Below are 23,992 nucleotides of genomic sequence, written 5' to 3'. Positions count from 1 at the left end.
AAGTAGATTTTACAATTACATTTGGGCAGTGACGTGACTAACCTGTTAAAGCACAAGTTTTTAGGTTGAAAGATCTGCATAAAGGCTGTCCAATGCAATTGTGAAGGAATTCTACACTAAAGGATAGCCCACAATAAAAACATCTTTACTAATGTCAATGTATTATTCTAGAGCATATTAAAGATCAAGCTATTCAAGAACAAACCTTTTCCCTAAATGCTGCCCAATATTCTTCTTATCACTAGTAGTGAAACCAGATCATACACCTAACTGCTGCTTATAAGGCTTGCCCTCATTAGCTACCACAGAATCAAGTCCTGAGTGATTGTTTAAGCAGCAGCTTACACTTTGACACACTAAAATCCACATTTGTTTAGCTAACAATCACTGCATTTCAATGTTATTTTACATCAGTATACAACACAGAAGTTGGGAATTCAACCTACTTAAGCCTGCTTTTATGCTTTCACTGTTCTCCATCTTTCAGTATAATCTACTTCTTTCCTCCTTAAACTCTTAACTATCCTATTTGAATCAAGCACTCTTTTTGAAACTGAGTTCAATATTCTCTGGGTAAAGTCATTTCTTATTTCACTGCTCACCAACTTACTTTTTTATAGCACCTTTTAGGCAGCAAAATATTCCAAGGCACTTCAAAGAAAGTATTAACAAATACAAATTGATGAGATATTGGGGCAGATAACCAAAAGCATGGTCACAGAGGGAGATTTTCAGGTGTATTTTAAAATGGTGGAGATAGAGAAGCAGAGCTATTCAGCAAGGGAATTTGAAAGTTTAGACATCTGAGCTTAAAGCATAGTAGCCATTGAGTATGAATTTTACTGCTTTACCAATCCAAAACCCAGACTTAGCACACCATATGCCTTAGTTATAAAGGTGAAGGAAATGACAGAGAAAAGGAAATGGCATCATCTGAACATAGTAAGTACCTTTAAAAGCTTTCTGTAACAGAAGGTTGGACCACACAGAGGCCAAGCTAGGGATGTACTGGAATATTCAAAGCCAAGATGTATGAAAGGATGAGGATAAAATTTTCAAAGCCAAGATGTATCAAAGGATGAGAATATGAACCGAGGCAAGTACAGAGTCAGTCCCAGGTGTCAATGTTAAATATGGCCTTTCAATACAAATGCAAACATGCCCTCCACCTGAAATAACAAGGTCTATATTTTTACAGTTTACTCAACAGAAAAGAGACCAAGTTATTCCTGATAGGTAGGATTTCCAGCTCTGAGGTCACCATTATTATGAGTGTTAAGATTGGCAAAATATGTGTGCCATTAATCCTTGAAGACCCAAAATTTAAACAAGCAAAAATACATCTCAAAAGGTTTTTGCACTCTTCTCTTCCTGCTTCTGGCTAGAAACATCTTTAATGACATGCCCATTGTACCCAAACATCAAACTATTATTACAGGGTCACACCCATTAGCAGGAGAATGCCATTGAGTGTGATAAGTGAATTATAAATATGACGTCATGAATTTGCAGTAGAAAAATGCCTATAATGCATGTAGATTCAAGAGTCTTAATCCTTCATATGTAATGCCCATAAGGTATTTCTGGGTTTCAATTATACCTTCTGCTGATAGCCATCACTGGTATTGATGGGAAGGCTACATTTCTAGTACCAATGATTTATGGTGCAATCTCATCTCCTGCCTTGCATTCAGTGTCCATCCTGACATTTTCTCAATCCTTCTAATTAAACTGTTAACCATTCAATTGTTAAATCATATTAACAGTCCCCTTGCCCCAAGAAGTACACCTGTTTCAAAAAGCCATCATCATTCATACCTATAAAAAAATTTTTTCATCACAACCCTGACCAAACACCATTCATCTCCAGCATTGCTTTCCTTGTTAAGTCTTTGAATTCGCTGTCCCCTTCCACATCCATCCCACGTTTCCTGCAATTCCCACATTTGAATCCCTTGAATCCAATTTCGCCTTCATTCCAACTGAAATGGCTCTTACTATTATCACAAATAATCATCTTTGTGACTTTGACATAGAGGATCGTCCCTCCACACACTCCTTGATCTATTGCAACCTTCAACATTGTCAATCACATCATCCTCCTTCTACAAATCTCCCCTGTTGTTCAGCTAGGTTGAACTGCCCTTACTTGGTTCCATTCTCTTAATGCATTTGGCCATATAACTGGTCAGTTACTAACACTGCCTAATTCAATCTCAGTAACATTCCACCTTTTTGTTTAAATTGTTGATTTTTTTTGGTATGTGACCATCACTGGAAAGGCTGGCATTAAATACCCATCCCTAATTGTGCAGAACAGAGTGGCTTGCAAGACCTCGTCAAGGGTCATTCAAGAGCCAACCACATCACTCTGATCTTGTCTAAACTCATCTGCTGCTGAAACTTTCATACATGCCTCATCTATTTCAAGACTTGAGTATTCCAGTATTTCTTGTTGTTAGCCTCCTGACTGGTACCATGAATAAATTTATGTTCATCAAAAACTTGCTTGAAGTCTCAGTTACTCATCATCCATAAATTCCTTGCCTTTGTTTTCAAGTTGCTTAATGGTCTCAGCCCTTCCCGTCACTGTAATCTCCTCCAGTTACACATGCATTTGGCATCTCTGTACTCCTCCAAGTATGACCTCACGTGTATACTTGATTTTAATCATTCTTTCTTTACAACGCTTTAACACCCTTTCTAATCAAACGTGGACACCTATGTCTCAGTGACAAAAATATTTTATTGATACTATTCTTGTTAAATGGCTTGATACATTTTGCTACATTAAAAAAAGACTATGAATAAATGCAAACAGTAGCTCTCAGCATTCTTATCATGAAGACAGAAGCCATGGTCTTGAGTTCTAATCCAGAATTTGACATATAAGTCGAGGCTTCAATAAAGCAAAGGAATATTTCCTTGTTAAAGGTTCCACCGAAAGACAACTGGTACACTAGAAAGCTGAAACTGCCAGCCTCAATTTGTCCTCTTCCAAAATTAACTGGGGAAAAGTCATCGAAAATGAGCTCTAAATGTAACAAACTCTTCAGGTTTACAACAGTTCTAAAATTGGAAGATTTTTGTATTCATTTCCAGGATGACTGCATCACCAGCAAGGTCAGAATTTATTGCCCAGTCACACTGCATCTAATAAAGATAATTTACAGCAACTTAGCAGGTCGAAGAGCATCTAAGGTGGGGGGGGGGTGGGGAGGCAAGGAACCGTCGATGTTTCGGGTGGAAATCTTTCATCAGGACTGATGCAGGGTTTCAACCCAAAACGTCGACAATTCCTTTCCTCCAACATATGCTGCTTGACCCACCAAGTTCCGCCAGCAGATTGCTTGTTGCTCCAGATTCCAGCATCAGCAGTCTCGTGTTTCCAAGTTAATTTACAGGTAAAGTGAACTGTTTGGTAACACTTCATTTTCAAGAAAAAAGAACCTTTAATAAAAATCAACGTTTAACAGCCATATGCTGTGTTTTATAAGGTATGAACATATGTCATCAAAACACAACACAGCAGATTCTAAGTTTCAAAGCACCAGGTACCTTTTCCTACTCTCAGCACATATGCTTATAACTGAAGTCTTCAGGAAAATTAGCTTACAACCATCATTCGAGAACACATTAAATTCAGTAAAATATTTTGTAAACAATATCCTCCTAATGTAAGAGTAATGTCTTAAATTACTTTTGAGTAATGTAAACAGTACTCAAATTAAAACTTTAATATAACCTAACATCATTAGAAACTACTACATCCTTGTTCTGCAAATGCCAGTGCACTACACTTTCCACGAATTAAAAAATGCAACCAAATCAAACATAATAGTTACATATACAATAATCTATACTGGAGTGTTCGGGACAGAAACTATGAACACTGAGAAAGATCCCTTAATTACAATTTAAGGTGGGACAGAATTAGAACATAATTGTAAACTTAGTCAAAAGAAAAATTGCAAATATGTCTATTCATACCTATTTGCAAAGGAATTCTTAGAATCTGGGTTGTCCACTACGTCACAGATGTTCTAACTCACCACAGCCTTATCAGTATGTTCCATTTAAAAATCTGTATCATTACTCTAGGGTAACTTATATACAGTTGACCCATTATCAGAAAATGTTACAAAATGTAAGGTTTAAATATAAGTCATTTTAAATTCACTTCTTTCTACAACATAGCAGTAACTATATTTCAAAATTACTTCATTGACTATGAAGCATTGAGTGTCCTGAGATTATAATTAGCTCCATTAATTGTTTAACTCATTCCCTATACGCTAAACATATTTAACATTTTCAGCCACCTTATCTACATTTGAAATATTTTCCTGTTTGAATGCTACAAATTACTCTCCCCCACCAATTCATTAATTATAGACATTACTAAGCATGCCGACAAAACTAGCCAAATTTCCTTTTTAAAAAAAAAACAGGATTCCAGGAATACTATCTTTTAGGATCAAAATCCCCCAATATCATCCATTTTTTCGGTGAAAACCATAAATCCTTTGTAATGAACCAGACACGCCTTCTGTTACATTTAATAAGGTGGAGAAAAAATGCGCTTACAGAAACAGCTGAAAGTTAAAACCGCCCGGGTTCATTATGAGGAATACACTAAATGCATGTCTAAATACATGACTGGATTGCTAAAATGAACCCTTCCAGGAATTAACATTGTAAAATACATTTTTAATATGAATACAGGTATTTTTAGGAGGGGGAAAATAAACAAGATGCCAATCGCACTAATGCAACAGCAAGAGAATGCAGGGGGGGGGGGGATGTGAAGCAGACACCTTAAACTTGGGAGACGAGCTGCTCTTTAAATCATTGCTAACGCACCTCATCAGGTTGACAGCTTGCAGCTGTAGGGAGGGCCGGTACCCGGTGGCTGGGAGACGAAGACCAGCAGCCAGGCCGGGGGAGGCACTCAGCCATCGCCCAACTCCCGAACTCCCCGGCAAAGCCCGTAACAAGTGGAAAGTTTCCGTCCTCCCTCTTCAGCAGCAGCAATTAACACAGGAGGGGGGGGGGGGGGAGGAGGAGGAGGAGGAGGAAGAGGAAGGGGGGGGGGGAAAGAAATAAAATTATAAATACAAAACGCCGGGCAGGCCTGGTCGGCGGCGTGAGGCCTGCAGGCAGCCCCTGGCCCGGAGCTCGCTTCCGACTCTCCCCCACGGACAGGATTTTTGTTTGGGGGTGGAGGGGTAAATACCGCTGCCCTTCCGTGGAAGCCCGCACCCCCAGAGAACCGATACACACACACGTCGCCGCCCTCCTCCTCCTCCTACCTGCTCGGTCCCGCAGCCGCGCGCACGCGCGCACCGGCGCCTAGAAGCTTCTGGGCGTTTTCCTCTGAGGTAACGGCCGGGAACGCGGGCGGGCGGCGGCGGCGGCGCGGCTCCAGCGGCTGCTCTGCAGTCCCGTCCGCCTGACGACAACATGGCGGCGGCGCGCCTCACGCTGCCGGGAGGAGTGGCCTCCTCCCTCGACGACGACGACAACAACAACAACACACACGCAGAGGGAGAGAGCAGGCTCGCATCACAGGTACTTCCATAGGACCATAGAACAATACACAAGGGCGTGTACACCATGTTGTGCCGACCTTTAAACCACACCTAAGACTATCTAACTCCTTCCTCCCACATTTCCCCCATTTTAAATTCCTCCATATGCTTATCTAGCAATCTCTTGAGCTTGACCAACGTATCTGCCTCCACCACCACCACCACCACCCCAGGCAGCGCATTCCATGCACCAACCACTCTGAGTGAAAAACTTCCCTCTGATATCTCCCTTGAACTTCCCACCCATTACCTTAAAGCCATGCCCTCTTGTATTGAGCATTGGTGCCCTGGGAAAGCGGCGCTGGCTGTCCACTCTTTCTATTATATTTTGTACACCTCTATCATGTCTCCTCTCATCCTCCTTCTCTCCAAAGAGTAAAGCCCTAGCTCCCTTATCTCTCCTCATAATGCATACTCTCCAAACCAGGCAGCATCCTGGTAAATCTCCTCTGCACCCTTTCCAACGCTTCCACATCCTTCCTATAATGAGGTGACCAGAACTGGACACAGTACTCCAAGTGTGGTCTAACCAGAGTTTTATAGCACTGCATCATTACCTCACAGCTCTTAAACTCGATCCCCCGACTTATGAAAGCCAACATCCCATAAGCTTTCTTAACTACCCTCTTCAAACTTACAAAACCTACAGCACAATTCAGGCCCTTCGGCCCACAAAGCTGTGCTGAACAAGTACGTACCTTAGAAATGACTAGGCTTACCCATAGCCCTCTATTTTTCTCAGCTCGTGTACCTATCCAAAAGTCTCTTAAAGGACCCTATTGTATCCGCCTCCACCACCGTTGCTGGCAGCCCATTCCACGCACCCACCACTCTCTGAGTAAAAAAAACTTACCCCTGACATCTCCTCTGTACCTACCACTCAGCACCTTAAACCTGTGTCCTCTTGTTGCAACCATTTCAGCCCTGGGGAAAAGCCTCTGACTATCCACACGATCAATGCCTCTTATCATCTTATACACCTCTATCAGGTTCCCCCTCATCCTCTGTCGCTCCAAGGAGAAACGGCCGAGTTCACTCAACCTGTTTTCATAAGGCATGCTCCCCAATCCTGGCAGCAGCTTGCTTCAATTTGCAAACTTTTCCCCTCACCCCCAGAGTGGCAGTGGTGCTGTGGTTCCCAAAAACAAAAAGCGTTAACACTATTGCATGTGTTGACCAAATGACACTAAGGATGTCAGAATCAGGTTTATTATCACCAACATCCTTGGTGTCATTTGGTCAATGTAGTGCAATTTGTTGTTTTTGCAGCAGCAGTACAGTGCAAAGACATAACATTTCTATTAATTACAGAATAAGTAAATAGTGCAAAAATAAGGAATAACGAGGTAGAGTTCATGGACCATTCAGAAAATAGATGGTGGGAGGGGAAGAAGCTGTTCCTGAAACATTGAGTGTGGGTCTTCAGGCTCCTGTCCCTCCTCCAGGATGATAGTAACATGAGGAGGGCATGTCCTGGGTGGTGAGGGTCCTTTAGTGATGGATGCTGCCTTCTTGAGGCACCGCCTCTTGAAGATGTCCTCGATAGCGGGGAGGGTTGTGTCCGTGATGGAGCTGGCTGAGTCTACAACCCTCTACAGCCTCTTTCGATCCTGTGCATTGGAGGCTCCATACCAGGGGGTGATGCAACTAGTCAGAATGCTCTCCATCTGTAGAAATTTGCAAGAGTCTTTGGTGACATAGCAAATCTCCTCAAACTCCTAACAAAGTAGAGCCGCTGGCATGCCTTCTTCATGATTGCATCAATGTGTTGGGCCCAAGATAGATCCTCTGAGACATCGACGCCCGGGAGTTTGAAGCTGCTCACCCTTTCCACCACTGACCCCTCAATGAGGACTGGTGTGTAAACAGTTTTGCATGTTTTAATACATGTATTATTATGAATAAAGTTTACTTTTGAAATAAGCAGAAATTCTGAAAGGTCTTGAAGCTGAGCTGTTAACTCCCATTTCTCTCCCTCTCTCTACAATACTGCCCTGGTATATTTATTTCAGAATCAGGTTTATTATCACTGTCTTCTGTGATGTGAAATTTGTCATTTTGGCAGCAGTACAGTGCAAAGATATAAAATCACTATAAATTAGAAAATAAATAAATATTGCACAAAAAAAGGAATAACAAGGTAGCGTTCATGGATTCATGACAGTGTTTATGAAGTTTATGTTAATTTGTTTGTCCTCGTCTTGTAATGCACTGTGCCACTGCGGCAAAAATCTACTTTTCATCCATTTATACCCTGTGTGTGTATGCCTTTGACAACAATAAACTTGAACTCGTATGCCCAGCCTTCTCAGCTATGTAGGCAGGTCTCTGCTTTGAGTCCTGATGCAGCGTTTTGACCCGAAACATCGACAATTCCTTTCCTCCCACAGACGCTGCTCAACCCACTGAGTTCCTCCAGCAGATTGTTTGTTGCTTCTCTGTTTTGCAGATACTTCAGGTGATGAAGTTCATCCATCACCTTCAATGCATCAAGTCAAGTTTACTGTCATGTGCACAAGTTTGGTGAGGTATAGACACAATGAAAGACTTGCGGAGAGAAATAAACAGTTGACTTTTCAGGTCGAGAAGGATCTCGACCCAAAACGTTGATTGTCTAATTCTCTCCATGGATGCTGCCTGACCTAATGAGTTCCTCCAGCTTTTTGTGTGTTGCTCCAGATTCCAGCATCTGCAGTCTCTTATGTCTCCACCATGAAAATCTTGCTTGCAGCACTAATTATAGACAACACACAGAATATAAGTTATTTTGAAATTATACAAGGTAATGAAGAGAGAGAAGGAAAAAAACCTGCAAGAACAAGACCTTAGTGCAAAATAAAGGACACAATCAGAAACAAGTCCATGGTAATGCAAGAGGTGGTCCGTAGTGTTCCATTGCTCAGGTAGGGTTAGGGTTGTGCAGGTCAGTTCAAGAACCTGATGGTTGTAGGAAAGTAGCTGTTCCTGAACCTGGTGGTGTGAGATTTCAGGCTTCTGTACCTCCTGCCTGGTGTTAGCAGCAACAAGATTTGAGGAAAAAGGTATTTATAGAACAGAGTGCAGTAACAAGCCCTTCTGCCCATGATGTCTCTGCTGAATATGGTGCCAAATTGAACTTAATGTCTTCTGCCTGCACATGATTCATATCCCTCCATTCCCTGCATATTCATGTGCCTATCTAAAAGCATCTTAAACATCACTATCATGTCTGCTTCCACCACTACCCCTAGCAGCCCGTTCCAGGTACCTACCACTCTCTGTAAAAAAAAAACCTGCCCCACGCATCTCCTTTAAACCTTTCCCCTCTCATCTTAAATGCATGTCCATTACTATTTGACATTTCTGCTTTGTGAAAAGGATCCTGACTGTCTCAGGTCAAGTCGAGCTTATTGTCATGTGCTCAAGTACGATGACGTACAGGTACAATGAAAAACTTGCTTGCAGTAGCATTATAGTAATGTAGGTACAGACAACACACAGAATATAAATTATGCATACATTATACAAGGCAGTGAAGAGAGAAGAAAAAAAGGACTGTGCAAAAACAAGACAGGGTGAAAAAAAAAGACACAGAGACAAGTCCAATGGATTTGGAGCAATTTGCAGAAATAAGCAGGTCTTCAGTGCTTCTGGAACAAAAGTGCAAAGTTTGGAAATATTCAGCAGATCAGGCAACATTGGTGGAGATAGAAACAGAGTTAATATTTGAAATCGATGACCTCCTATCAGAATAGACGGATTCCAGTAATGTAAGTTTAAGAGTCAAGAAAGACTTGATTTTATGTGAATATCTGGAAGAGCTTTGTAGCCAATCAAACAGCATGCTCTCACAAGCATCGATGACTGGATAAATGTCCAGAAGTTCATCCCCAGTCAGTAGCATTAAACATCTTTATAGTGGTAGCAATGTACTATACTCTGCCTCTGAAATTTGTTTCCAGTGCAATCCTATCAAATCTCCACTGCATCCTTTCCATGACCTTGACAGACTTCCTAAATAATGGTGCTTAGCATTGGCCACAGTACGCAGGAATATTATAGGAGTTGGAATAATGCAAATGATTTGAAAATTTTAAGGATGGTTGGAGAGACATTGACCTCTCTTCTTACTGAAATGTGCATAAGACAAACCAATAATCAGTCAATAACAACAACGTGTATTTATGTAGTGGCTTTTAAGTAGCCAAAATCCCAAATGCTTAATAGAAATGTTGGTAATTGGTTTGTTATTGTCACGTATTCCAAAATACAGTGAAAACCTTTTGTTTGCATGCCATCCAGACAGATCATTCCATACATAAGTACATCAAAGTAATACAAAAGTGAAAAAATATGAACAGAATGCAGAATATAGTGTTACAATTACAGAAAAAGTGCAGTACAGGTGGAGAAATAAAGTGCAAAGGCCATGAGGAGGTAGATTGAGAGATCAAGACAGTAGTGTAGCAGTTAGGGTAATGCTATTACAGCGCCAGCCATTCGGGCTCAATCCTGCTGATGTCTGTAAGGAGTTTGTACGTTCTCCCTGTGTCTGCATGGGTTTCCTCCGGGTGCTCTGGTTTCCTCCCACATGCCCAAGACATACAGGTTAGGAGCTGTGGGCATGCCATGTTGGCGTTGGAAGCATGGCGACACTTGCAGCCTGTCCCCAGCACATTCTCAGTAATGCAAAAAGATGCATTTCACTCGGTGTTTCGATGTACATGTGACTAATCAATAAATAATAAATAAATTTTATCATTAGAAGCTGTCTTTGAGCCTGGTGGTACATGTTCTCAAGCTTTTGTATCTTCTGCCCAACGGAAGGGGGGAGAAGAGAGAATGACCGGGTTAGGAGAGCTACTTGATTTTGTTGGCTGCTTTTCTGAGCCAGCGGGAAGTGTAGACAGTCAAAGAAGGGAAGGCTGGTTTTCGTGATAGACTAAGCTGCGTTCAGAATTCTCTGCAATTTCTTGCAGTCTTGGGCAGAGCTGTTGACATAATATGACACCAAGTCACAAGATTTTTGGTTTGATGAAAAGTATATTTTAAGATGCACTTTAAAAGAGAGAAAAGAGGTGGGACTGCAGTGAGCAAAAAAATAAGCTGCTGGAGGAACTCAGTGGGTCAGGCAGCATCTGTGGAGACAAAGGGATAGTCGACAATTTGGGCTGAGACCCTGCATCAGGACTGAAAGTGTAAAAGGGAAGATAGCCAGTATAAAGTGGTGAAGGAGAGGTGTGAGGTGGGAGCTAGCAAGCGACAGGTGGATCCGGATGAGGAGAACGATGGACAGGTGAAGGCAGATGGGGGAGGGATCAATGGATATAGTGACAGAGGCTAGGAGGTGATAAGTGGAGACAAGAGAGGGCTGCAGATGATAGCATCTGATTATAAAAGAAGATGATGTATGGAACCAGATAAGGAAGCGATGGTGGGCAGATGGGAACATTTTGGGGAGGGAATAGGGGACCCAATGGGTTGAATATATGGGTGAAAGGCAGATGAAACCAGGTGGGGGAGGGGAAGGTAACAGGAGTTGTGGGGGGGGGGGGGGGGGGTGGGTGGTGGTGGTGGTAGGGTTGGAAAGAAGGTGGTGTGTGAAAGGTCCTGGGTGGATCAGGAGGAAAGAGAAAGGAACAGAGGGGATGTGGTTACCTGAAATTAGAGAATGCAGTACTCATGCTGTTGGGTTCCTACTTGGAAATGCAGAGAGATTTGGGGTAGGACTTTCAGAATTTCTGGTTTGGTAGTAGAAAACCTATGCCTGGTGGAGCAATTACACTCAGCCAAACTGGAGAAGCACAGACATTTATAAGACTTTTAGGTCTCCTTAAAGTTGGGAGGTTGAGATTCAATTTTGGAGTGGCTGCAGTTGGCTGTTGGTCAAATTCAAATTTTAATTCTAATAATTTGAAAATTGAACCATTCATAAATAAAACCTTAAAGGCAGTATTTACATGACTTCTTCTATCTTAATATTTCAGTGTACTTTGGTTACAGGAGTGCTGCTAGAAGACCAGAGAGTGGCAAACGTTACTCAGAAGGGAATATGGCCAGCAACTGAAGGTCAGTAAAGTCTAACCTTGGTGGCATATAAACCTTTCTAAACATTGATCTGAGACAGGATTAATGGTCACAGTTGGTATAAACAAATGAAATAAGTCTTCAAATGTTTAGCAATAACCGGTTGAACAGTTTGCCATATCTTTTTTTAAATCTGATATTTTTTAACATAATTTCCTCTTCAGACTAAAAACTATTATGAAATTTTCCCCTCGTACTTCTGAAATTCTGCCCTTATAAAGAATTATGATTTTGTTGATATAAAGTGGCTCAAATTGCCTCACTTAAAAATTTGCAATAATGTATTTATCAGTATGATTTAATTCAATTGAGTTGTTTAAACCTTAAAAATAATTCTGTGGATTCAATGAGCTTGACATTTAAATGAATTAGAGCCAGATGGAATACTTTGTATTTAGAGTGGCTGCTAAATTCATTCTGTATTTGCGTTGTTAATTACAACCTATATTTAACAATGGGATAATGTAGTGAATTACAAACTTGCATGAGAATATAATACAAACAAAAGTTATTTGCAATATTTGGGGAAGATTATGCCAATATAATGCAGCAACATAGTTGGGGTAAGTGGTAGCATACATTGCAATGTTATGGTGAATTTATTTTGGAAGTGAATGCAAATGTTGGGAAATTGACACTTCCTTTTCTGAACATTGGTCTACTAGTTACTGTGGATTTGAGGCAGATTTTTTGTTTCAATGAGTGTGGACAGCTGGTAAGTGAAGTTTCAGCTGGAACATGAGTGTTTTTCTGTTTCAAGCAGAGTCCTATTTGGAAACCAGGCTCCCTGACATACAAGGATGGCAGAGGAAGAGAGAAAGAGTGCCTGCAGCTGGGTTAGTGAAAACATAGGACTTGTTTGTGGGTGAGGGAGGGGGTTGGTGGCAGACTGCCCAAAAGTTTGGGAGAGTGGTCACTGATCTTGGGATGGGAGGGATGGTGACTATTCTCAGGGTTGAGAAGGTGCATGGAGGTTGTTAATAATCTTATGTGGGGATTTGGTAAGTTTGATGGTGAATAGGGAAGCAGGCAAGCCTGGTGGGCTGGGTGGAAAAATCTCTTGTACCTTTTGTTCTTCAAGCAGCAATGGTATTTCACATTTCCACAATGCTTTTGAAATATGGCTGGCCAAGGAAAGATCCAAAACTGGTTAATCATAAGGCATCTTATCCTACTATTTAAATTGTTGTCTAGCCTCTTGGGAAAGATTACCTGTCTAGCCTCTTGGGAAAGGTTACCTGTCTCCCTCTTACCATTGATGAAACAAGAAATAGGAAAGATGAGGTCAGGTTTGAGAGTTTTAAAACTTTAACATCCCAACTCAACCAATTTTGGGGGTTAAAATTAACCCAACATTAATGTCAATCATTTCCATATCAAACAAAGCACTAGCTGGATTTTTGTCAAGCATCCCTATCCCAACAGTGTTCCTTGTTCTTAACAAGAACAAAAAGTGCATAAAAAAGCTGAAGAGGACAGGCAGTATCTGTTGAGAGAGAAGAGTTAATGTTTCAGGTTGATGACCTTTCATCAGACCTTGAAACATTTCCATTTTCTCACACTAGCTGCACTTCTGAGTAAGGCTGCCAAGTTATCTTTCTATGATGAGCTCATGTGTGTCAGAAACTGGAATCAGACTGCCTATACTTGTTTCAGTTAAGATTTTATCTTCACCCCAAGTTATCTCCAATCCTTATCTCATTCTATCACTCCGAGCTGGACTCAAAGCAGTCGCTGGTGAAAGGACAGTGCTCTTACCACGGTTATTTAGGTTCCCAAACAAACCAGTGGTATATTCTTTGCATCAAAATCTCCAAGAAAATGATTGCACCAAAATAGGCAGGGTGGCTTTGTGTTAGCCATTGACAATCTGTGAACTTCAGAAACTATCATTATTTGAAAAATCAGAACTTTTTTCAGCCAATTCCAGGGAAAAAGAAACTTCCTTCAAATATAATGAAAAATCTGGGTGCTGAAGATTCAGTTGACAATTATGCAGCTGATTTTCCGATGTTGGGTAAAAATACAGTTGCAGTGGTAGCGTCTGTGTGTGCAGCTGTTTCGAATGAGTAGGCTGCAGCTTCCTGTAGGTCTGGTGAGGTTACCTAATTTGAATACCCTCCCTGTGTATTTTTCACTGTCTCTAGGGAGCCTTATGCTTGTGTGTGGGTGGGGGGTTTACCATTTAAAGAGTGCTTATTTTGTGCAACATCAGTTCATTTTGTCTTGCAGATTGGCTGTTAGAGCATATTATGGGGAAGGGGTGTATGCATTCAAAACCAAGCGACGACAACTTTGTTGTTTTGTGATGAGAATCTGAATGTGCTTCCAGAGGAGGTACAGCAAAAAGGATGTTTTGGGTTGAGGAGAGCCCTACTACATTAGCTGATGCACAAGCTTGGTCGAACATGGCCACCTGAATAATTGATGTCTTTATTGGTAGATTGTGAGACAAGATGCAAAGTAAGAGAGACTGCCAAGATAGGGTTAGCTAAAAGCAATACCTGAAATATGCATGTGTGAAGAACAAATTCCACAAAGGACACATGTTAGCCTTGCAATAGCTAGGTACATTTAAAGTTGAACTTAACATGCTTTGGCACTCTTCACCAGAGTTGGGTAAATAACAGCAATATATTTCCAATCTCCTGAACTCTTCAGCGACATGGATAATCTGAAGTGGACACATAAAGCATTGGACAAGTACCAATACGTTCTGCAAATTCTACAAATTTGAGTAAATGAACCATTGTTGATATTCCCTCCCAGGCCAACACCCCTAATAATGGAGCTCTGGTAGAATGCAACCAGCTCTGATTGGTCATATTGTCTGTGGGCCTGATACTAGATTTCCAAAACAACCACTCTTCTTTCATCTCTGTCATGGCAATACTTTTTCAGGACATTGAGAAAGTCATTGCATCATTTTCTAAGAGTTCTTGAAAATAATGTAACATCCTCAATGAGCGATGGGTATCCCTGACTTGTGACCGCTCAGAATAGAGAAGAAGCATGCTATGTAGCGGTTAGCGTAATGCTATTACAGCGCCAGCGACCCGGGTTCAATTCCGGCCACTATCTATAAGGAGTTTGTATGTTCTCACCGCGTCTGCATGGATTTCCTCCAGTGCTCTGGTTTCCTCCCATATTCCAAAGACGTACGGGTTAGGAAGTTGTGGGCATGCTATGTTGGCGCCGGAAACATGGCGACACTTGCGGGCTGCCTCCAGAACACTCTATGCAAAAGATGCATTTCACTGTGTGTTTCGATGTAAATGTGACTAGTAAAGATATCTTACAAGCCTCTGTGCACCTTGATTCTCTACAACTGGAGCACTTTGATTCTATATGCAAACTTATACAAGGTGGTGCTTGCTGCTTTACTGCGAATAAAGGTAGATAAATCCCCTGGGCCTGATAAGGTATTTCCTCGTACATTGAGAGAGACGAGTGTAGAAATTGCAGGGGCCCTGGCAGATATATTTAAAATGTCCTTAGCCACGGGTGCAGTGCCGGAGGACTGGAGGGTAGCTCATGTAGTTCCGTTGTTTAAAAAAGGATCTAAAAGTAAACCAGGTAATTACAGGCCAGTGAACCTGACATCAGTAGTGGGTAAATTATTGGAAGGTGTTCTGAGAGATCCTATATACAAGTATTTGGACAGCCAAGGGCTGATTAAGGATAGTCAGCATGGCTTTGTGCGTGGTAGATCGTGTTTAACGAATCTTGTAGAGTTTTTCGAGGAGGTTACCAAGAAAGTAGATGAAGGAAAAGCTATGGATGTTGTCTAAATGGACTTCAGTAAGGCTTTTGACAAGGTCCCACATGAGAGGTTAGTTCAGAAGGTTCAGACACTAGGTATCCATGGAAAGGTTGTAAACTGGATTCGAAATTGGCTGTGTGGGAGAAGACAGAGAGTGGTAGTGGATGATTGTTTCTCAGACTGGAGGCCTGTGACTAGCGGTGTGCCTCAGGGATCTGTGCTGGGGCCATTGTTGTTTGTTGTCTCTATCAATGATCTAGATGATAATGTGGTAAATTGGATCAGCAAGTTTGCTAATGATACTAAGATTGGAGGTGTAGTGGACAGCGAGGAAGGCTTTCAAAGCTTGCAGAGGGATCTGAACCAACTGGAAGAATGGGCCAGAAAATGGCAGCTGGAATTTAATGCAGACAAGTGTAAGGTGTTGCATTTTGGAAGGGCAAATCAAGGTAGGACATACACAGTAAATGGTAGGCACTGAGGAGTGCAGAGGAACAAAGGGATCTGGGAGTTCAGATACATAATTCCCTGGAAGTGGCATCACAGGTAGACAGAGTTGTAAAGAAGGCTTTTGGCATCCTGGCATTCTTAAATCAAAGTATTGAGTATAGGAGTTGGGATGTTATGGTGAGGTTGTATAAGACATTGGTGAGGCCAAATTTGGAGTATTGTGTGCAGTTCTGGTCACCTAACTATAGGAAGGATATTTGTAAGATTGAAAGAGTGCAGAGAAGATTTACTAGAATGTTGCCGGGTCTTCGGGAGTTGAGTTACAGGGAAAGATTGAACAGGACTTTATTCCTTGGAGTGCAGAAGAATGAGGGGAGATTTGATAGAGGTTTACAAAATTATGAGGGGTATAGACAGAGTTAATGCGAGTAGGCGCTTTCCACCTAGATTAGGAGAGATAAGTACGAGAGGACATGGCTTTAGGGTGAAAGGGGAAAAGTTTAGGAGGAACATTAGGGGGATCTTCACTCAAAGAGTGGTGGGAGTGTGGAACGGGCTGCCATCTGATGTAGTAAATGCGGGCTCACTCTTGAGTTTTAAGAATAAATTGGATAGATACATGGACGGGAGAGGTCTGGAGGGTTATGGACTGGGTGCAGGTAAATGGGACTAGCGGAATACTGTTTCGGCATAGACTAGAAGGACCAAATGGCCTGTTTTCTGTGCTGTAGTGTTCTATGGTTCTATGCAAAGGAGTGCAAACGTCCTAAAAAATTACTCACTTGCCATGTCAAGTACCACCTGTCACACCTGTGGCAGAATCTGTGATTCCGCCAGAGGACTCTTTAGCCACCAAAGGTACTTGTCATCTTCAACCCTAAGGGACTGCCTAAGAAAGATGGAGATAAAATGAATAGTGACCAAGTTATAATGCAAGAGTTAGAAAAGGTAACTGAAAGCATGGTCAAAAAAGTATTTCTTTTAAAGGACAATAAAGTTCTAGGGAAAAGCATGATCTCAACAGGATTTGGAAGCCAAGAATTAAGATTTTTTAATATTATTTTGATGCTTTTAGAGGATGGGAGTCAAAGTGGATCAGTGAGTATAGAAGCATACATATCAACCATCATTATTTCACAGGGTCAACATTTTGGGGCCTGTTCAATGTCTCAGCATTTATGATAAAAAATCAGCGCACACTGGTCCCTTCTCTCTCCAGTGCCACTTTCTGTTGAGTCATATTGCTTGGGTGTTAAGACAATGTCCTCATCTGTTTTTGGCCACTACTGGTGTTAGGGAAAGGAATGCCCTAAGTCCTAAGTATTGGTATTGGTTTATTATTGTCACTTGTACTGAGGTACAGTGAAAAACTTGTCTTGCATACCGTTCATACAGATCAATTCATTACACAGTGCATCGAGGTAGTACAGAGTGCATTGAGGTAGTACAGGGTAAAAAACAATAACAGAATACAGAGTAAAGTGTCACAGCTACAGGGAAGTGCATTGCAGATAAACATTAGGTGCAAGGTCAAACAAGGTGGATTGTGAGGTCAAGAGTCCATCTCATCGTATAAGGGAACCGTTCAATAGCCTTATCACTGTGGGATGGAAGCTGTCCTTGAGCCTGGTTGGTACGTGCCCTCAGGCTCCTGTATCTTCTGCCTGATGGGAGAGGGAAGAAGAGAGAATGACCCGGGTGGGTGGGGTCTTTGACTATGCTGGCTGCTTCACCAAGGCAGCGAGAGGTATAGACAGAGTCCATGGAGGGGAGGCTGGTTTCCGTGATGCGCTGGGCTGTGTCTACGACTCTCTGCAGTTTCTTGCGGTCCTGGGCAGAGCACTTGCCATACCAAGCTGTAATGCATCCAGATAGGATGCTTTCTATGGTGTGTTGATAGAAGTTGGTGAGTGTCAAAGGGGAAATGCCAAATTTCTTTAGCCTCATGAGGAAGTAGAGGCACTGGTGAGCTTTCTTGGCTGTGGCATCTACGTGGTTGGACCAGGACAGATTATTGGTGATGTTCACTCCTAGGAACTTGAAGCTCTCAACCTCTCCACCTGAGCACCGTTGATATAGACAGGTGCATGTACACCGCCCCCTTTCCTGAAGTCAATGACCAGCTCTTTTGTTTTGCTGACATTGAGGGAAAGGTTGTTGTCATGACACCATGTCACTAAGCTCTCTATCTCCTTCCTGTACTCCGACTCATTATTTGAGATACGGCCTACTACGGTGGTATCATCTGCAAACTTGTAGATGGAGTTAGAGTAGGATCTGGCCAAGCAGTCATGAGTGTATAGGGAGTAGAGGAGAGGGCTGAGGACACAGCCTTGTGGGGGCACCAGTGTTGAGAATAATCGTGCTGGAGGTGTTGCTGCCAATCCTCGCTGATTGCGGTCTGTTGGTCAGCAAGGCAAGGATCAGGTAGGATTTAGTGTTGTCAGAACTCTTCTGAGTATAGCGAATAGAGGTCACAATTTCTAGCATGGAACCAATTGTGATGCTGGCAGAAAAAAACAAATATCATTCTATATGTTGGCAGCTGAATTTGAGTAAGAACTGAACGAGGTATTCGTGGAGAATGAAAAGTAATGTGAGGCGGAAGAAAAGGAAGAAGTGAATGTCAATAAAGGGGGAAATGGAGTGACTGAAACAGTAAATGAGGTAATATAAGAATTGGATAGAAATGGGAAGAGGAAGAAGAGATGTTGCAGTTCAGTAATATTTTAGTATTGGAAATAGAATTAAAAACATTAACTGAGAGGATTAGGACCTGATCTTGGGGTTAATTGTGACTCTATAGAGTAAAACTGAACACCAACAGGTAAACGGAAAAATGGCAGCATAATCTGAACATTCTGAAGGAAAAGGTAGGTCTCTGTGAAAGTTGAATGGTTTATAGACTCTCTAAGTTTTGACTAGATTCAGTAAAATTCTAACATAAATTGAAAAAGTACGGGTTGGATAAGGGACCATGACTGTTGAGGTACTGGTTGGCTAAGTGATGGTTTGATAAGTTTATTAAAAATCAGTTTGTTGAAAATTCAAATGTCTTTAAGATTTTCTTTTAGTTCTGAAAATATATCTTAATTATAAAGTATGGATGTTTTTAAGATGTTTAAGAATGCCTTGGTTTAAATATTCAGGTAGCACAGTCTTGAGACAAATTGAAATAGACAGTTTATGGAATTAATCAATACAGATTTTATTGCTATAATTTCAATTTTGTTGATTGTAGAATTCTGCATCACTGATGCATACTGCCTACAAGGCCTAAGGAATCATGCTGGAGGTACCTCAATAAAGTCTTCCTTCGGAAACTCAAAGTGAGCTGGAGAATTTGCTCAAATAGAAGATGCATTTTCCCATGAGAATTAGCCGTGATAATGATCAGAATATCATTGTGCCTACAGCCTACATTTTAGACGTCAAAATAAGTACTGGAAGATGATGTTCTCACTAGAACCTGGAGGGGAGGCTTTTTACTGACACCATTGTTGTTAAACCACTAAGAATGCTGTGATTATCGGGTCTTTGGTCAAAGCATTAACTTTTTTTTCTCTCTGTCTCCAGATGCTGCCTGGCCTGCTGAATATTTCCAATATTTCTCTATTCAGATTTCCAGCATCTGCACTATTTTGTTTTGGCTTGGATATATTTTGTGAAGGCTAATGTCTCCATCTGTCATAGGAAGAAAATTAGAAGTAGAAAAGGGAAAGTGGTGTGGAGACACAGGAGACTGCAGATAGTAGAATCTGGAGCAAAAAACAAACTGCTAGAGGAACTCTGTCAAGAGCAAGTTGGGGAGGGGGGGGGTGCGGAAGGAATTGTCAATGTTTCAGGTCGAAAACTTCATCAGGACCAGACTCAAAGATAGCGTCTATCCTGCTGTTACAAGACTCTTGAATAGACCTCTTATGCAAAAAGGATGAATTCTTGATCTCTCAATGTACGTCGTCATGGCCCTTGCACTTTATTTCTCTACCTGCACTGCACTCCCTCAGTAACTGTAATACTATATTGTGCATTTCATTCCTTTTGTACTACCTTGATGTACTTATGTACAGAATGATCTGCCTGGATGGTATGCAAACAAAAGGTTTACACTGTATCTCGGTACATGTAACAATAATAAACCAATTACCAATTAATTCCATATGCTTTAATACCCATGGTTAATAAAAATAAATCAACTTACAATATAAGAGTAATATTTGACCTTTTATCAGTTGCCATTTGTGGTAGAGGATTCCAAACTGACCTTTTTTCTTTGATTTATTTATCAGAAGTATTTGCAAGCTTCACTTCTGAAAGGCCTCTGGACCCAAAGTACCATATTTCCACCTCTTCAATCTGAACTCACCAAACAATTTACCACTGTACTTTAAAAGTCCTTGTCACTATCCCACTTAAAATGTTGCTCCCAGCTCAGTTCAGGTGGACTGTTAGTTAACTAGGACAGCTTGTAATAAGTAGCAGGCAACAAATTCAAATTACTCATCTAACAATTTTGTACAAAAGATGGGAAAACCAGGGTCAGCAACATCTGGTTAGGGAGCCCAGGTCTTTGCCTAATTCTAAAACACACACTAGACCTACATAGTGAATTCTTATTGTGATTGCACTGGTCCCTGCTTTAATTTATTCATTCAAAAAAATCAAGAATAACAGGAATTCCTTTTGAAAACAATGGACATTCCAGAAATATTTAAGTAGGGATAGGCACAGCTGACATTTAGGTATAGAAATTCTTTGTATATTAACAGATATAATTGTAAGAGTCTGAAGATAGAACTATAATTTTAAGTTTTAAAGTTACTAAAGTTAGAATTAAACATTGAAAGTAATGTGCTCCAAGATTATGGAGTTTATGTTCATGTAGCTACCTTTCCCAGTGACCACATACATGCATTTCTAGCAAGGGTAATTGGGCATTGACAAGGAATAGGTCTCCTTAGGCCAGGAAAAATAAGGCCAAATATATTAACAGGCAAAGAATTTTTATAAATCCTTTAAAGTCAGCTACATTTATAAGGTAACTTTGCTGAGCCTTGTGTGCATTTATCCTCAGAAGAGATGTCTTGGGATGTCATCATATTTGCTCTGGATTAGTGGTGGCATTGTTATCTTTAGAACCAATTCAGTGTCTAATTTGGTATTAATTAAACACTGAAATTATCCTCCAAATATTCCCCCTTTCCTGAAAGCACAGGCTCATGGTTTCTCTAAGAGTGCCTGCCATCCCTTGAAGTTTTTTATCCAAGTGGTGTTCTTCATGAGCATCCTGGAACTGAATTTCCATGGGCTGTTCAGCTGTAAAGGGATCACAATTATCTTTGATCCCTTTCTTAATATACATTAACGAATATTATTTTTTGAACAGGTAGAAACAAGGTAGACATCAGGAATCTTAATCTAGTTTTCTTTCTCCTTTGTACTTCAGCTGCTATAGTCAATTACAGTTACACAATCAGACTGATAACCGTAAATTCAACATGGTAATGAACAAATATCTATTTTGAACAGCAAAAATCTATAATGGAAATTACTATTTTACCTGCAACCGGTTTATAAATACATCGTAGAAATGATGTCATGGAAACAGATTGCAAGACACTCAATACCCTCCCACACTATCCCACTAAACACTCACATGGTAGACACAGTTTTTTTCAATAAAAATAATGAGTCAAAAATATCAGCTCTGTGTCTGAATGCACAATGCATTCAAAACAAAATAGATGGAGGGAGAGTGCAAAGAAATTAAGATCTGGCAGATATATACAAAGACATGGTTGCAGAATGACACAGATTGGGACCTGAATATTGAAAAATACAAAACATTTAGAGAGGACAGAATACAAGGAAAAGATGGAGGATTGGCTCTTTAATGATCTTAAAAGGATGACCTATTTCAGTAAATAAGGATGTAGAAGCAGTTTGGTTAGAACTATAAAGATAATAAACACAAGATTGACTTTAGAGAGAGGTGTATGGCCCCCTAATAGTATCTGCATAATAGGATGGTATATAACAGAAGGAACATTGGGAGTTTGTTAGAAAGATACTGTAACAATCATGGGGGAATTTCCGTTTACAAAGAGATTGGAAAAAATCAGACAAAAAGTCTACGTGAGTTCATTAACTGTTTCTTTGGAATATCACATACTGGAGACAATTGAGGAATATGTTGTACTAGATCTGGTATTGTGAGCCAGGATAGGACTAATTAACTACTTCAATGTGAAGGCACCTGCATGTAACAACGATCATGATATGATTGAATTCTACATTCAGTTTTAGGAAGAGAAGGATGGGACCAAGACTAATAGTTGCAACTTGAATAAGGGAATTTATGGGAACATGAAAGCAGATCTACTTCAAGTAAACTGGCAAATTAGGTTAAAAGCTGCAATTACCAATAACCTGTTCAAGAATGCTCAGCTTGGACCACTCTAAACATTATTCGAACCATGGTCCGAACATATATAAAAGGACAGAACTCAAAAGATGAGGAGAGACTGCCTGACCTTGATACTGTATCTGATTTCAAGGAAACTGGTAAAACTGAAGTCAGTGTAAATCTTTGGAGAGGGAGGAGGTGTGAGGATTAGGAGTGGAGGGAACCATCCAGGACATCACGGGAGGAATTATTCAGGACATGTTTAGCATAACCATTTTCATCAGCTTCATCAGTGAACTTCCATCGTAACCACTCAGAAAATGAATCATACAATGTCCACAGGCACAAACCTAGACAAAATTCAGTCAAGGACTAATATATAGTGAGAATACTAGATCCACAGTAGTGTCAGGCAATGACCATCTCCAACAAAAGGAGTCTAACTATCTGGCTTTGACATTGAATGGCATTCCCCTAATGTCATCATCCTGAAGGTCACCTTTGATTAAAAAGTTAACTGAATTATCTGGATAAATACTCCTGCTTTATGCGCAAATTAGAGGATCAGTATCCTACAGCTTGTTATTCACCTCTTAATTCCACCATTTACAAGGCACATGGTAGATGCATCATAGAGTTATACAGCATGGAAACAGGCCCTTTGGCCCAACTCTACCATGCCAACCAAGAAGTCCATCTGAGCTAGTCCCATTTGCTTGCATTTGGCCCATATCCCTATAAATCCTTCCTATCCATGCACCTGTATAAATGTCTTTTAAACATTTATACCCACCTCTATAACATCCTCTGCCAGCTCCTTCCATATACCCACCACCCTGAGGTCCCTTTTAAAGCTTTCCCCTCTTACCTTATGGAATAGTCTCCACTTGCCTGGATGAGTGCAGCTCCAACTATGTTAAACGTTTTCAACAACATTAAGAAAAAATCGGCCTATTTTATTGGCCTACTATCCACCACCCAAAGCATTCATTTCTCTGCTGCTGACACAACGTGGCTATGGTGATTACCATCTATAAAATGCACCATTGTTGCTTGTGTGAGATACTTTAATAGCACCTCCCAAGTTCACTTCCTCTACTACCAAGAAGGGCAGGACAGCAGGGGCAAGGAAATATCATCATCTGAAAGATTCCTTACAACTTTCATACCATTCTGAAATATATCACTGTTCTTTCATCATTCCTTAGTTTAAAACATGGAATTCTTTACCAAAGAGTGGAGTACCTTTACAGCAAGGTTCACCAATACCTTCTTAAGCACAGTTGGGGATGCGTAATAAATGTTTGCCTTGCTACTGCCGCCCACATCTGTAAATGAACTTTAAAAAAATTTGTAACTTTACGCCAGGGTGATACTGTACTCTCTGAGCCTTGTTTTGCAAGACTGTGGAGAAAATTGCAATCCTGTCAGGTATATGCATGCACAATTTGTTCACCATAGCTGGAAATCTCCACTACACAAAGATTTATCTAACTCAAACTAAAGGCTGCAAACAGTATTAGAAGTACCTATAGAAGAATTTCTTTAAAGGCATTTTTAACATCATGCAACTTCATTTGGGGTGGGGGTGAGGGTGGGGGGCGGTGCACAGTAGCACACCCAGTAGATCCGCTGCCTCCAACCTGACCTTTGGTGCTGCCTGTGTGGAGTTTGCACATTCTCACTGTGACGGCATAGGTTTCCTCCCACATTGCC

The 23,992-nt window shown here is 40.9% G+C and overlaps 1 protein-coding gene and 1 long non-coding RNA gene across 4 annotated transcripts in view; one reads left to right on the top strand and one right to left on the bottom strand.

Annotated features, from left to right (window-relative positions):
- The window catches only part of epn2 (epsin 2), a 50,610-nt gene extending 45,128 nt beyond the window's left edge, over positions 1 to 5,482 (bottom strand). The window contains exons 1-2 of one of the 3 annotated variants that reach the window (XM_052022260.1): positions 5,313 to 5,480; positions 4,864 to 5,019 (exon numbers count right to left, since the gene is read on the bottom strand). The gene's annotated coding sequence lies outside the window, so the exon portion shown is untranslated. Of the gene's footprint in view, positions 1 to 4,863; positions 5,020 to 5,312 lie in introns of all 3 variants that reach the window. The other 2 variants (XR_007956813.1, XM_052022259.1) reach the window with 2 other exon arrangements.
- On the top strand, positions 5,441 to 19,998 carry LOC127573767 (uncharacterized). Its single transcript, XR_007956814.1, has 4 exons — positions 5,441 to 5,571; positions 11,574 to 11,639; positions 12,421 to 12,493; positions 19,447 to 19,998. It is a non-coding gene; the product is annotated as an uncharacterized LOC127573767 (long non-coding RNA).
- The last annotated feature ends 3,994 nt before the right edge of the window (positions 19,999 to 23,992 follow it).

The sequence above is a fragment of the Pristis pectinata genome, chromosome 8, assembly GCF_009764475.1.
Source record: "Pristis pectinata isolate sPriPec2 chromosome 8, sPriPec2.1.pri, whole genome shotgun sequence".
NCBI classification, from domain to species: Eukaryota; Metazoa; Chordata; class Chondrichthyes; order Rhinopristiformes; family Pristidae; genus Pristis; species Pristis pectinata.
This window is presented reverse-complemented; position numbering and strand designations above follow the sequence as displayed.